Source organism: Haematobia irritans, chromosome 1 (assembly GCF_050003625.1).
Source record: "Haematobia irritans isolate KBUSLIRL chromosome 1, ASM5000362v1, whole genome shotgun sequence".
Taxonomy (NCBI): domain Eukaryota; kingdom Metazoa; phylum Arthropoda; class Insecta; order Diptera; family Muscidae; genus Haematobia; species Haematobia irritans.
In genome coordinates this window covers 271,898,939-271,915,024 of record NC_134397.1, presented here as the reverse complement: position 1 = coordinate 271,915,024, position 16,086 = coordinate 271,898,939, and the positions used below count along the sequence as shown (strand labels likewise).

At 32.2% G+C, this 16,086-nt stretch overlaps 1 protein-coding gene and 1 long non-coding RNA gene across 5 annotated transcripts in view; one reads left to right on the top strand and one right to left on the bottom strand.

Annotated features, from left to right (window-relative positions):
• LOC142224645 (very long chain fatty acid elongase AAEL008004) overlaps window positions 1-16,086 on the top strand; it is a 158,032-nt gene that overhangs the window by 58,496 nt on the left and 83,450 nt on the right. For 2 of the 4 annotated variants that reach the window (XM_075294453.1, XM_075294430.1), the window contains exon 1: window positions 11,968-12,286. The exons of 1 other annotated variant lie outside the window; for it this stretch is intronic. The gene's annotated coding sequence lies outside the window, so the exon portion shown is untranslated. Of the gene's footprint in view, window positions 1-11,967; window positions 12,287-12,380; window positions 12,400-16,086 lie in introns of those variants that run through there. One more of the 4 variants, XM_075294440.1, reaches the window with a different exon arrangement.
• Window positions 7,343-8,707, bottom strand: LOC142219754 (uncharacterized). Its single transcript, XR_012717745.1, has 3 exons — window positions 8,205-8,707; window positions 7,713-8,139; window positions 7,343-7,648 (listed from the first exon to the last, which is right to left on the bottom strand). It is a non-coding gene; the product is annotated as an uncharacterized LOC142219754 (long non-coding RNA).

Below are 16,086 nucleotides of genomic sequence, written 5' to 3'. Positions count from 1 at the left end.
CAAACATGCTTTAAGAGCAAAACGGTATTTCTGGATGGTAAACATGTTCTAATATCTCTTTCCAGAAAATTTGTTGTACTTCTAAGAAATCAGCAGTTAAAAATAAAAATCAAATTTTGACAAAAAATTTAAAAAAAACTACGTATTGGAAGTTAAATAATATTTACCAGAGATGAAAGTACATCCAGAAAAAAGTGACCCCTTCTTTAAGTTAAAATGAACTCATTGTGAAGAAAGTTGAACTTCGTATTGCGCCAAAGACATTTTTATTTGATTGAACGATATGATTTTCGTAGAAATTAGGTAGAACGCATTTCATATATTAATTAACATTTTCCTATATTTATGTACCACTATACTACAGAATGAAAAAAATTAACTGAATTGAATTCATATATGGAATGATTTTATTGAGCTTTTTTCATTCATTTGGACAAATCTTACATATTTGTGGTAAACTTTTTACTTCAAATTTAGAACTGCTTACCTTCGTTTTTAAGTACAATTTTATGTATTTATATAAGCAATTTTTTCTTCAATAAAAGACATGTTTTATTAATATATTAAATATATTTATTTAGAATCAACAGCATCGACTGACCTTGAAATATTAAAACACATTTTTTTCTTCTTCTAGTACCTTTTACTTTGAACAAGTTGCTGCCTAGCAATTTTGTCCACCTTTTACAATTTCAATACCTACAAATATAAACAAAAATAAAATCCTAAACCAATTTTTTCACAAAAGGTTAGCGTCACTGAATATTACCTCATAATTGAAGATTCCAAAATGAAGTCGAATGAAGGGGTTGTTATTCTGCTGGTATTTTCTTTTTTTATAAACCAATTTTCAAAAAACGAGCATTTTCTCACTAATTTAAAACAACAAATATTTTATATATTTTATTTGTTTTTTATTATATTATTTTACAATATTATTTTTAACAATCTCTCCGTATACCAACTAAAAAAAACCCACGCGCAAACACGTCGATTACATCGATGACAGGTATCGATTACAGGTAGATAAAAGAAATTTAGGAAATTTTCCTATATTCTAACAAGTGTGTTTCCTTAAGTTTTGAAAGGATTGAATACTTCTTAGTACGAATGAACTAAAATATTTTTCTATGCCAAGTGTTATTCGTATGTATGATAAGCTTTCTATAATAAAGGAAGTCAGAATTATTATTTAAAAAGAAATCATTTGAAAAGAAATCTAATTTCTACATTTGAGGAAACTTGGTTTAAGTTCGGTGTTTGTTTATTTTTACGAATGCTTTGTTAGCAGTGAATAATATTTTCTTTTTCAGTAGTAAATTCGTATACCCAGCGAAGAAAACGGTATTAGTAAAATGCCATGCCTTATTCTAGTTAATGAACTATTCCTAACTGCTTTCAGTTTAGGATTTTTTTACTGGAACAAGTAAATTTTATTATTTCACACAAAAATTTAACTGAATGGAAATAAAATGGCTAAACTAAATTGTTGAACATTTTTTCCTTTAGTTTCGAAGACACTTTTTTCTGGGTGTAATGTTGGTAGAAAAGCTGTGTAGTGTAAGCATATATGTATTCTCTGTTCTCTACAAAAAAATCAAGTTGTTTATTTGTAAATAAAAATTAAGTTTAATTCGCACCGTTTTTATTAAGATACAGCCACTTTTTTTCAAAAAAACACATAATTTTATTAATGTGGTACGCAGATGTTCTATATTTACCATTATGCATATTATATATTTTTGTCGGAGAAATCGTTGACCTTGTGCATTTAAGGGTTAATATTGTGAAAATTGCATGTCCTAAAATTTAGGTTACAATATCTTTCAGATTAGGTCAATATTTTTCTCAATTCAATAAAATATTTAATTTGAATTCTCTAAATAAACCTAGAGTGAGTTTTTTTGGTTTAATAACACTTCGAAAATCCCTTTATTTGGACCTAAAAAACAATGGAGCACCTTCAATTTCTTTCTTATGTTGTTCTTTCACTCACAACAACATAAATCTATATAAGTTTGTCTTTATTCAGCGACTGAACTCTGTAATATCTGAACATGTCAGTCAGGTGTAACGCAGGCGCTAAACACTTTGGTCGTTGTACATTATTAGGGCTTTGTTTGGTTTGGTTCAATTCAGCTGCACCACCTCGTCATCGCTCAACGTCGATGAATGACTATCGGTCGTTAATCGTCGTCGTTGGTCATCGCTTAATAATAACCATTATGGTTTACATTTTTCACCTTGAATTATTTTCGTGCATAAAAAAACATACACGCACACACATTGTGGAGTATCTTCCCAATTGCAGGTCGATGAAATAGGGAGGAGAGAGAGCGAGAGAAGAATGGAAAATAGGAGATAAAGTTGAAAAAAGAAAGACCCATAGTTTACACAAAATTTTTTCGTGTTTGTTGTTGTTGTTGTTGTTGTTACATTATTAATAGATGATCAAAAATTTGGTCAAAACGGAGTATAATCATGTCTGTCCCTCTCAAAGTTTATCTCCAACTTTGCTTCTCGATGGAATGGGTGGATGGTTGAACGGATGATTGGATATGAGGTAGTCTTTCTGGCATAGGAAGAAATAAAAGACGAAACGAATATCAGGTGTATAAATAATTTATAAATTTCGTAAAATCGTTTAACAGTTTCCTCTTATACAAGTTCATCGTTGTCGTTGTTGTCACATAACCACTAACCTAAGGTGTTTGTGGCTATGTATGCAACATCGTCTGCGATTGCGCGTCACTCTTATGGTTGCGGATCGGGGTTTTCTATTATGAATGGGATGAGTAGTTTTTTTTGTTCAGTGCTGAATGACATGAGGAAAGAGTGTCACCATTTCAAAAGATAATGGAAAAATTAGGTAGTTCAGTAAACAACAGTAACACAGCATATTGCATACGAAATTATCAATGAATGAGAAAAATGGGCAAGGGAATGAATGGTCAATAGGTTGTAGTGCTGGCGGTGGGATTTATGACTTACATAAATTCACTGGCAGTATTGATCAGGTCGGTCTTTAACTTTCTAGGTCGCTCCGACGAAGACGTCATGGCTATGAAGACGAATTGGTCACAGACACACACACACGCACACCGTGATCAAATAAAGTCAATTAGTGATATTAATTTAATATTTTATTGAATTTAGAAATCGTTTTAAGACATGCATAGTTTGTTCGTTTTTTTATTATTTTTTTCTTTTTTCTCATAGAAAAATATTTTTGTAACACAACCAAAAAGTTCCGAAATATTTAAGACTTAAAATAATTCCATATTTCATAATATTTATTGAAAATTTATTCATCTATAAGAAAAATTCCACTTGAAGCATAGAGAACAATAACGGACTGCGAAACGATAGCACTAGATGCCGCTGTATTCCATTAGTCGACATCCGTTCTTAGAGTTGCTGCTAGAGGAACATAGCCGGTTGGTTTCAGTAGACCTTCGGTTAGGTTAGGTTAGGTTATAGAGTATGACACGAATCCGTACAAAACGGATTTGTGACCACTTAGACCCTAGTTGGACCATTGCAGTTCCTTACTTTTTACTTCCTCTTGGTGTCTGTTCCACTCCGACCGGGATAATCCCATCATATGGTATAATGTCCTTCAAATCTGCCTAGGTCTTCAACCCAGACGCTTTGATTATTGTGAGAATATTACTCAGGCCGCAGTCTCGCAAGTCGGTAACAGTCTGCTCATATCTCATATCTCATCCAAACCTACAATTTAGGTCATGGTAATGCTGTAGATACGAGGGCTCCCTTTATATTTGGCGAGATGGGGCAACCCCAGTGTTGCAATCTGCCAACTGACAGCTCTATCGTAAAGCTTGATATTTTTGGGGTTTGAACGTTTTGACATACGAACTGTATGTGTGTTGCTTATACCAACTTAAAAAATTCATCTCGCCTAAAAAAATGGATTAGGTAGGGTAGGGTAGGTTAGGTGGCAGCCGGATTTATCAGGCTCACTGGACTATCCAGTCCATTGTGATACCACATTGGTGTACTTCTCTCTTATCACTGAGTGCTGCCCGATTCCATGTTAAGCTCAATAAAAAGGATTTTATAGCCGAGTCCGAATGGCGTTCCACATTGCAGTGAAACCACTTAGAGAAGCTTTGAAACCCTCAGAAATGTCACCAGCATGGGATAATCCACCGCTGAAAAACTTTTTGGTGTTCGGTCGAAGCAGGAATCGAACCCACGACTTTGTGTATGCAAGGCGGGCATGCAAACCATTGCACCACGGTGTCTCCCCTGGATTAACTTAACAACATTGCATCGATAAACTAAATTAAATTTTTGGCAATGAAGTTCCGTCAAGGACCAGTGTTTATCGATGGTGTGGTGAATTTAACCGAAGTCGCAGTTCACTCCATGACGAATTTCGTGATCGTGACCTATCGTGAGATTGAGACAACTTAAGACATTGGTGGGACTAGCATACATTCAATATTGCATGAACATTTGACCGTCAAAAAAATTCGTGTTGGGTCCCTCACAATTTGTTAATCGCTTAAAGAAAGGATCGTATCGATTGCTCGAAAGAAAATAAAAATACGATCGCGCAAGACGTCTATGCCATCGTGACAGGTGATGCATCGTGGATTTACGTGTATGAGTCCGAAAGTAGACAACAGTCGAGGGTTCGACACCTGAAGAAGAATGAGTTCAAAGTCCTTCGACTATTGGTGATGTAGAGATCTTAATGGGGAATATTTTGAAAAACAATAGAGCTTTTCTCCATGGTTGTTATTATTTTTTTTTATTTTATTTTTATTTATTTTTTTTTGTTTCTAGTCCTAATAATAATACAAATACTTTCGTTATAGGAAAGTATATTTTAAAATGTTCTTAACAAGTCAATTTATAGAAAAATATTTTTTTTGTGACATTGTCGTGATATACACTTTTCTTCCTATCGTTTTGAGTGAATAGAGTGAATAGACGTCGTTAGCCTGAAGTAAAGCGTGTTGTGCCTTAAACTAGAGGTGTGCGCGTGACTGAAATTTCACTCACACTCACGCACATTCACGAACCAAAATATTTATTCACGCACGCTCACGCACGATACGTGTGGTAGCCAATCCCACTCACGCACATTCACGAAATGAAAACCAGTACTCACGCACTCTCACGCACGAACTACATTTTAAGGCTCACACTCACGCACGATTCACGACAAATTCACGTGATTCACGGGACTCACGATATTTTCCAAATGGAAATCAGCAAAGGTAACACAATTCAGTTCGAGAGCCAATTAATTAATCAAATTAATTAACCAAATTGAACTATTTTCACCACCATTCTGCATCTCATATAACTACAAAAAATGTTGACCAAATATGAAATATTATGAAACCTAAATTTTAGAACAGGCAATTAATGTAATACTAAGGACAAATTTCTTTAAGATAAAAAAATCAGAAAGTTGATAATTTTTGTTTCACAAATTTAGTCCATTAAGTTTAGGACATGAATCTTTGATTTTAGAGTCCCTCAGTTGAAAATTTATTTATTTATTTATTTCAGTCTATGCAATAACAACATTCCTTACAGACTAGAACGTAACACCTAAATTTTAGAACAGGCAATTTATTTAATACTAAGGACAAATTTCTTTAAGATAAAAAATCAGAAAGTTGATAACCTTTATTTCACAAATTTAGTCCATTAAATTTAGGACATGAATCTTTGATATTAGAATCCCTCCGTTGAAAATTTATTTATTTATTTATTTCAGTCTATGCAATAACAACATTCCTTACAGACTAGAACGTAACACTAAAAACATATAAATAAAGGGTGATACGGTCAAAATTTGGTCAAGGGAAATCGGTGAAATCGTTTATTTAAAAAATCAAATTAAATTTCTTTTTCAAGTTCAATTAGTATAAAATTCAGTATGAATTAAATATTGATTTTTTTCGTGAGCGTGATTTTGCCGAAATTTTATTCACGCACACTCACGAACCGATTTTATTTCTCACGCACGCTCACGCACGACATATTCATTTTAGTCCCATTCACGCACATTCACGAGAGTTCCTTCAAATTTTGTTCACGACTCACGTGATTCACGCGTGAATCACGCGTGTCACGAAAATTTCGTGTCACGCGCACACCTATACCTTAAACCTAACTAATACCGGAAAATACCACAAATCAGGCATTCCTCATATAACAACCCTAAGACAGCTAGAGTTTACAAATTTATACAACGCAAAGACTCGTATCCTGCTTACACCCGGTGGTTTCATGTAAACAAATCATAAACAATTGAAGGGTGTGCTATTGAATAATAGTTTTAGTTTTTTTCAGGGAGGACATATTCTCATATACTTTTTTGTTAAAGCCACCCCATTAACAAATAACTGACCACAGGTAAGTAAACAACTAACAGAATATAAAAGCACATAGACAAGGCAGAGAGTGCCATATGCTGGCGAAGGAGCAAAATAGTGGTGGCTAAAGCGCATTCGACAAAATGCCTCAATGTCATAATGCATTTGTGTTGTGTTTATCGATATTCACTCTCCGCTCTCACTAGAACTCTTATCCACAATCTCACCCCCACTAACAACAAAATAAGACGTCAATGTAAAAATGGCCAAGCACATGCTACAATTATAAAATTTTAAGTTTTATTCACAAAAATTTTCACAGAACTTGATTGTCTGTTGACAAATGCATCATTTACCAAGGGCAATGAAACTACACTCACCCCCAATCACTCACGACACAACTACAATGTTGACGTAAAAATGAATATAAGCTTACCCAATAAACACAAACGTTTGAAAAATACTAAAATGCAATAATTTTTCAAACATTTTTTCAAAGGATTAGGGTAATATTCAAGTTGAGAAATTGTTGAGAAAATCGCGTTCTCAACAAAAAACAGACATTACCCTCAACAGTAAAATTCAACACAATAGCAATAATCTCTCAATTGTAATCCTCAAATTGAAATGCATTGCTACTCAATAATTTCTCAAACAGTTTTCAATGTGAGACAAATTAAAAACTAATATTGCTGCGAATATTTTCTAACCACAATTTGCATGAAAGTCAATCCCAGTTCTTACTGAAAGTCAACACTAAATTTCTAGTGATTTTGTACATTTTATTAATTTTTTTCGTTAAAAATATAATAATATTAAAAATAACATTAACAATATAAAAAAATAATAATATGTTATAATACCAATCAAAACATAATTATCTTATTAAAGGTATTAATAACTAAAACTATCAATACAACTTTAAATAACTTAAACATTCTTCATGTATAACTTCCCCCATAATGTTGGTGTAACATAACTATTAATTAATTAATTATTAATTAATATGCTGACAATTTCAAATAATAACTATCGAGGAACTTGCTGGCCTGCGTGTTAGAATAGATTCCATCAAGAGGAATTCACAAAATATCAAACTGATGACGGAATGTAAATTTATGTTATGCACATTTTCATCCAGAAGTTCTTGATTTAGGAACTGTTGCACTTTGTTTTAATTGGTTGCACTTTGCAAGTTTTCTGGAATCTTTTCTTTGTTGTTTCCTTCATCATTTTTTCACCGGTCAACATCTTCCAAGAATATAACATCCAATGATTTTAGTTTTCTGCAAAACAATCGAGTTTTGTGATTTCCATTACGTTTTCATTTCACTTTTTATTTTGACTTACCAATTATAATTACCGTTTTGGATTAATTTCAGTTTTATGTCAATAAAAATAACTGACCACGTACTTCGTGGCACAAAATGTATTGAAAACCACAAAATTCCTCAAGAACGTTGGTGTCACAAAATTGTTGTAAAACTCATTAAAATTCAGGAAATTAGCAAGGAACTTGATGACTAGAGAGTTAGAATAAATTTCCAGCAATTTCAATTCACAAAATATCAAATTAAACCGATGATGCGATGTAAATTAAACTATAGGCGTGATGCGAATTATCACCCAGTAGTTGATATGGAAAAGCATAAATACCAAGTTTAATTCATTGTACTTTGATTTATGGAAACTTTCTCTTTTCGATAAGCCACCATCATTTTTCATTGGTCAACCTCTTAATGTTTCCAAGAATGCAGCATCCAAATATTTTAGTTTTCTGCAATGAGATTTAAATTTAGTGACTTCTCTAAAGTGTTGATTTAATTTTTCATATTGACTTACCAATTATTATAAACTATTTGAAGCAGTTCGAGTTACATGTCCAACATTTTTTCATCGGTCAGCTTTTTAATGTTTTAAAGAACGTAGAATCCATAATTTTAGTTTTCGGCAAAGAGATATAATTTAGTGTCTTCCTTAAAGTTTCATATCATTTTTTTATTTTCACTTACGTATTATTAGAAACTATTTGGAGTAAATTCAGTTTTTTGTCTAAAATGTTTTTTATTTCTTTCAATTGACCACGAACTTCGTTGCACAAACAAGTATTGAAAACCACATGGTTTTTTCGTTGCATTTTAGGGTAGTGTTTTGTCAAAGTTTTCTCATATTATTTTCAACCCCTTTTCAAAGATTTCCTCAACATTTTGGCAAATTGGAAGTAATTCGCAAACAATTTGAAGATGTATTGAATATGAGCTGTTTCAAGTCAAGTTGAATTTATGTTGATAATTATAGTTACCCTCAAACTGAAAAGTTGTTGCATTTGAAAAACGCTCATCCTGTGTTTATTGGGTAGGAACAAAAAAAAAGAAATTCTGTAATGTGTGTTGTTCTTGTGTCAATAGAGATGACATAGTTGTTGTTGTTGTCAGTGCCACAGAAGTTAGCCCTTGCAAATGCACCATACACATGTTTCGTGAAAGAGTGCTTAATGACATACATGGTGTACGACAATTTGATGACATAATACCTAGGAGTTAAGCAAAAGGACAATGAAAAATAAAAACAAACAAACTGTCATTTCTAATATCTGCTTGCACTAACCGATATGCAGAGAACAGTTTTGGGGAAGCGGATATTAGCACCAATTGAGCTTGTGTGAGAATGAGAAATGTGGTATGTCAATTTATATGAGGGTTTGCCAATTCGTGAGTAGATGGTATTACTGATAATGTTGGCTACAATTTAAATGAATAATGAGAAATGACTTTAAACATTGCTGAATTAAACTATCAGATCTGAATGTCAAATACAAGAAAAAGTGGTATTTTTTAGAGAATTTAGCCATAATTTCAATTTATGAGAAATATAAATTATTTAAAAATTTTCAGCAACTAAGTGGTACTTTATCAATTGATATAAAGATACCCTTAGAAAAAAATTCGAGATATCGATTTGGCTTTATTTTAGTTTGTGAAAAATTGTTAATTTCATTTACATTTTACCAAATGTGAGACAATTTTATTTATTTTAATTATTTTGTCATTACTATAGATAGAAGACATTAATAAAACATTAACAAACAAATTATTTTGTGCTAACTTTATATACATGAACTAAAAAAATAGAAAAAAAATATACACATGAAGTACACAATTTTTCTTAATTCGAAATTCGCATAAAATTGTTCATAGTTTCCAAAATTAGTAAATTTTACTTAAATTGTGTCTGCCTTAGTATCAGCAATAAATAAAATTCATTTTTGTTCATGGTGGATTCAATATTTTGTGGTGAAACACCAGATAATATTAATTTGAAAAAATAATATTAACAACAACTAATTTATGTTGAAAACTAAAAATGCTATCATTGATAAAATTTTAATTCAGAGTCCGAGACCAGAAGTCAAGTCATGTATTTGAAAATTTGCAGCCTATGCTGATCTAAGTTAATCTGAGTTGTGAGATTAATTTTTTTCTTCCTCAAAGTGGACAGTGTTTCTTTTCCCTGTAAATTTATTTGGAATTTGTTCTAAAGTTACATACAACTTAAAGTACTTTCAAAAATGCCCTCCCAAAGAAGTTTGTGTCATCTTTTAAGTATTTTTTTTTACTTTTGTGTTTCAAATACTTTAAAAGCAGAGTAAATTTTAAAATATTATACAAATTATTCTTCTGCGCCTATTTTGCCCCTGCTTCCATACCAAAAATATCATTTTTATTCCTTTCTTGGCGACCCCTTTTACTGGATCAGTATTAAATAATTCGGCATAGGACATCCCTATTATTGTTTTGCCCGTCTCTATGTAGTCGATATGGTACACATATTGTAATTCCCGAAAAACGGTAGCATTCGTCTTTCCGGCTAATGAGAAATTTTGCCGTCTTCGGTGCACGTTAACCGCTGCTGTCTTCTGTTGCTTGGTTTCCGTTGGCACATGTGGATCAATGTAACGTCGCGCAAGAACGTATAAAGGAATGGTGTCAGTTAAATAAGTTGCAATTGAATATTTCAAAAATATGAGAACATTTCCTTCCAAAACATTTCATCCTATTCAGTGCTGTTTTAAATTTGGTGATAATGTTTTGACAAGGGTTGCCTGCATTCGAGATCTTGGAGTATTTTTTGATTCAGACATGTCTTTCATATCACATATTGATTATATACTTCCAAAAGCTTATAAAATGCTTGGTTTTATTAAAAAAAATTGTGTTGATTTTTCGGGCCCAAATACTTGGAAAATTGTGTACACAGCCTTTGTTAGATCCAGAGTGGAATATGCTTCAATTGTTTGGGATCCGCTTTGTAATAATCAAATAGCTCGTGTAGAAAGAGTTCAACGAGTATTTGTTAAATATGCATTGAAATCTCTCCCAATAAGTAGCCCTTCCAGTTATTTTTGTTATTAGGCCTTCAAACTTTTGAAGATCGTCGCAAAGTTCAGTCTGCTCTTTTTGATTTTGATCAATAATGTAATTGATTGTCCGGATTTGTTATTACGTATACCTCTTTCTGTTCCTCCTAGATCTATGAGATCTGTTGATATATTTCAAATTCCTCTACACCATGTGAACTATGCTTCTCATAGTCCGCTGACACGTGTGTTTTTTTACATAAATTCTATTAACTTAAAATTTCAAAAGAAAGTTGGGAAGAATATAGAGTTTAGCATTTCGAAAAATGATTTTAAATCATATTTTGCTATTACATTTAGTTAAAACTTAGCTTAGAAGATTACATATGTATTTTATTCATCATAGTCTGTAAGGAATTTTTATTCTAAAGACTGAAATAAATAAATAAATGAATTATATTGGACGTACGGGATTTATGATGTCCCATAGTTTGGCTTAAAGTACCATTTTATAAATAATTTGCCTTAGACATAATTACTAGACTACATACAAATAAAAAGCCAATCAAAAACCTGCATGTCCCAATGAAAACCTCTTATTTGTGCTATTGTGAGTGATAAAATCGCTAAATTGACACATTTGTTTACAAAACGATTACATGAGATTGAGTTTGGTGGGAGATTGAAAGCTTAAGATACTTTCTCATTGCCTGATGAGAGTAACAAAACGAAAGAGAGCTAATAACATTTCAAAGTATCTGCAGATACTTTTAGACACGTTGTTTTTTACGCTGAGGTAGAAATAAGCAATACACATGCCCTCAACAACAACTCTTATTTATGGTGTGGTAAAAACATACAGCACAACACACTGATGCACATACGACTTCGTCACTCATATGTGCTAATGCCATAAGACAACACGATACCTCGTTGATAAGTATCTGAATATCTATCTAAATTTGTTGAGTGGGTTTGTGTGCATGTGTTTTTATTTCACCAAAGCACTTGGGCTTTGCTGTTTTCTATGTGGCAAGAAGAGTTTGTGTGTTCATTTGTGTATCCAAAACCAATGAGTGAGAGCAGAGAGAAAGTGTGGCGAAAGAGCATAAGAGTCCATTTACGTTAAGTTAGATGGTGATGAATACGCTATTGAGATAGTTACGTCTTGGATTTTGTGGGTTCGTGTTCTCTTGAAATGAGCCATATGCTTTAGTTTGATTTTTGCTTTGGGTTGTGTCTGGCCAAATAAGAACAAACCATTTTTACATCCCGAGATATTCCTACAAAAAAAAAAACAAAAAAAAAAATACAGCAACAACAACTTGACTTGAAACTACACCATTTAATAATACAAAAGAAAATTTATTATTATTATTGTATATGCAAGCAATCAAACAACAAAATAAACATCTCAACCTAACAAAAAAAAAGATAGAAATAAATTTATATATTTTTTGACTCCCCTGTTTACACATCGCAGCAGAAATAACAAAAACACACAACACATTTCATCAGAAGCAGCTCATAAAGAAGTGGAAGAAGCTGAAAAAGAAATACATATTGTGTTAGTAAAGAGAATAAAATATATTAAAAATATTAACTCGTGATATATGAAAAAAGATTAGTAGAAAAGTTCTTTTTTGGTTTTTATAAAAAAGAAAAAACAAAGATTTTTATGTAAGTAATGTAAATATAAAAAAAAAAACATGAAGGTGCAATTATTGATGCCAACGTCAATGCTTAACAAGAATAATGAATAATTTTTGCTGAGTCGTCAGGAGAAAAAAACCACACAACAACAACAAACCTGAAAGAAGTGAAAAAAGTGTAAAAATCCCTCTCCCGGTCTATCTTTCGTCGGTCGTTCGCTATAAACTACCAAATATATGTTAATAAATTTTATCAGTAGTCGTTTTTTTAACGTTTCTTGCGATTCGTATCGTTTATTTTTTTTTGGGGTTTTGGCTCGCGATTATTACTTTCTCGCTTTTGAACCTCATCACTCTCATTGGTCCCATAAGCAAAGAGTGTTTGCCTTTTCTATAAAGATCGCTGATGTATGTGTAACTAGATATCGGCTATCAACGAAGCCAGCACTCCATTCAGCACCAATAACAGAAGCGGCAGCAGACATCATGTGCCCCCCCCCCCACCAACAACTATCGGCTCGAATCAAACTTTGGTAATAATATAAAAATATCAAAGCCAACGAATAGTAAAAAATCTTAATCACAGTGTCTCGAAACCAAAATCTGTCAAAGCAAATAATTTGTAGTTTTTTCCAAGTAGTAGAAATTTTCCTACTTTAGGAAACCAATTCAAGGAGATCTGAGATCTATCGCACTGCTGAATCTAATATGATCATTTACAAATGATGTTTTAGTTCACTGTGCACTATGTCAACGCTGGCGTCATCATCAGCTCAAATCCCTTTGGATTGTCATGTGGTTAGTGAGATGTTTTCGCAAACGACGATTGTGTTTTTTACGATAAATTTACAATATAGACTAAACTAAACCGCCGCCAATGATAACAAGAACCAGATAGAAAAACACCACCGTAAATAAATAGAAGAACAATATTAAGGTAAAACGGCAGGGGTGAATGACGGTCGTCAGTAGCAGCAACAAGAGACTTTTAGTAAAAGTTGCACTCAAATAGAAAAAACTAACAAAAAAAATTAAACAGAAACTTCCGTTTCATCGGCAGACACATACATCGACCTCTGTCCAGTGAGCTCCACAATTTTTATTCTCATTTATCGCAAAAAAGCGAGCATAAAGCAAAAATCATTGTAGCAGAACTTAAAATCTTAACTAAAGTCATTTGAATTAATCCACGATTGTATATCCACGAACATAGGTTCTAGCTTATACAACAGTGTAAAAGCATTGTGAGTAGTAAATGCATACACACATGCACACAGCAAGCTCTGTGTGTATGTACACATGTGATATTTTTATTTGGTGTCTTACTATAGCAAATACGTAGTTGTCATATTAACATGTCCATATGCGTGTGTGGGTATGCGTAATTATATGTCGCCAGAAATTCTACAACAATTTGCCTAAATTCCTTTCTCTTCCCTCTATGGCATTCCGCAACAGATTCTTTGAGTTTGTGTGTTAAGTTCATTCATTTCCCCATTGAAATCTCTTTTATGTGTGATTTTTTGTTCTCGTTCAGTCAGTCATAGCTAACTATAGCCAGAGTTGCCACTTACTACAGTAAGTACGAACAGTTTTCTCTTGTAAAGATGATCGTTGACTTTTATGGAAATTGAATAAAATTACAATAAATTAAATCAATATTTTTGGATTTTTTGTCCCTACATTAAATTGATGTAGATTAATATGCGTAGATGGTTGTGAATCGACAAATTTCCATTTTAAAAGAATCGATTCAGATGGGAATCTTAAAGCAGATCATTAACCTTCTATATAAGAGGTTACTACATTTACGTCAATGGCGACTGCCGGATTGTTAAGGAAATTGACACCTGTAGTATTTATTGTACCCTTCTTTGAAATGTCAAACTTTGTTGAGAAAATATTTTGGTTAGAAGTTTATGAACTTCTTTTTTATGGAAAGTTTAGGATTTGTACAACTTTTGAAGTCTACGTCATTGAATTATAAAATACCTTTGGTGGAAAGCGTTACGATGGTTACAATTTTCTTCCTTTATTTGAAAGACGCGTTTTACGTGAAACCTGTCATAATTTATAGTAGAAGTCCCTTCTAAAATTGCAAAGCCAAGTTCAAGTCAACACCTTTTCAAAGAACTTTTTTTTTGTTATTCGCTTCTTCGGTTTTGTGTTCCCTATCTAAATGTAAATCAAAAACTGCATTACTTCTGGAAAACAGTTAAAATTTATTTAAATTACTTATTAAATGGATTACTTAACATGGAAGATGAATACAGTATTCAAATATCCACTTTAAGGTAAATGTACTTTCTTAAAAAATCCAAATTTTAATTGGAGAAAATAAAACGTATGTTTTTGTTATTATTTCCGTTCATATATTTACAAGTTTACCTGAGTTCATCAATACATGAGCATTTTGTTAAGTTTAATGACCTCTTTGCTGCTTTTTATATGTTTGGATTACCATATCATTTGAATAAAAAACTTATTGAAAATGTTCGTCTGCTATACAGGTATGTGACAAATTCCAACCAAATCGTAAATGAATAATTTAAATCGAAATGTTCAACATTCAAAATGCTAAGAGCGTTTGAAATATGTTTAAATTATCTCAATACTTATATTATCAAAAATATATGTCTCCAACTTGATTAGAAAGACTAACAGTATACATTTCACTTTTTTGAAGACATATACATTTGAATGTTACGTCGTATAATTCATATTATTAAATAATTAATGGAATGACAAATTAATACCCCAAATCAAGTTGATACACATCCACAACAACTTGAAATCGTTTACTGCATCCATTCAGAAAATCGACTACTCCCAGTTAATACTTAAATTCATTTTACAGTTTAAGTAAATAATTACAAATTGCAACAATTCAGTGGAAAAGATATCACAATATATTCTATTAACTACAATTATCCTCAAACTTCTAATAATTATGAAATTATATTCATACAAAATTAAACAACATATGCCATGTATTTAATAAGAACTTTTTCTAATCAAAAAATATTATTTTTTTCTGTGTAACAACATTATATAAAATTACATGTTATATTTTAGGTTAGAATTTGCGACAAAGTTGGTAACACTATTGGCAATCCTTTTAACTTAGTAAATGTATAAGTGTTTGTGTGTATGAGTGCAAGTACGTACTCAAAAGGTGTCATTTGTTCATCATCTTCCTCTTTGGTACTCAAGAAAAATATGACATAATTATTTGTTAAAAAAAAAGCAAAACGTCACACAAACACATTAACATGCTGTCATACGTTATTACCATATAGGAAAAGAAAAACATACCAAAATAATACCAATTTTGTGTTTTCTTCTTCTTCCACTACATGTTCATGAGTGCCAAAGAGTGAGTGAGTACCCGGTCTTTAAGAAAGCGCGCGCATTTCATGGCAACCTAGCTTCTCTTGATTTATCTTAATAAAGTTGCCCTCTTCCATGCTCTTTCTCTCTCGTATACTCCATTGCATTCTCGAGTTGTATCCCGTTAACCCACCCCTCTCCGTTACTAATGGATCCAATAAACAATGTGGTTTCATTGATTTAAATTCGTAAATTTTCTCTCTCTCCCCCATATGATTCTCTTCCTTGGAATCCACTCTTTTGGAGGGGAGTTTTTTGTGTCTAGTATTAAGTTTTGACAGTTAATAAGTGTCAAAATAATTATGTTGCACCTTTTACTACTCTG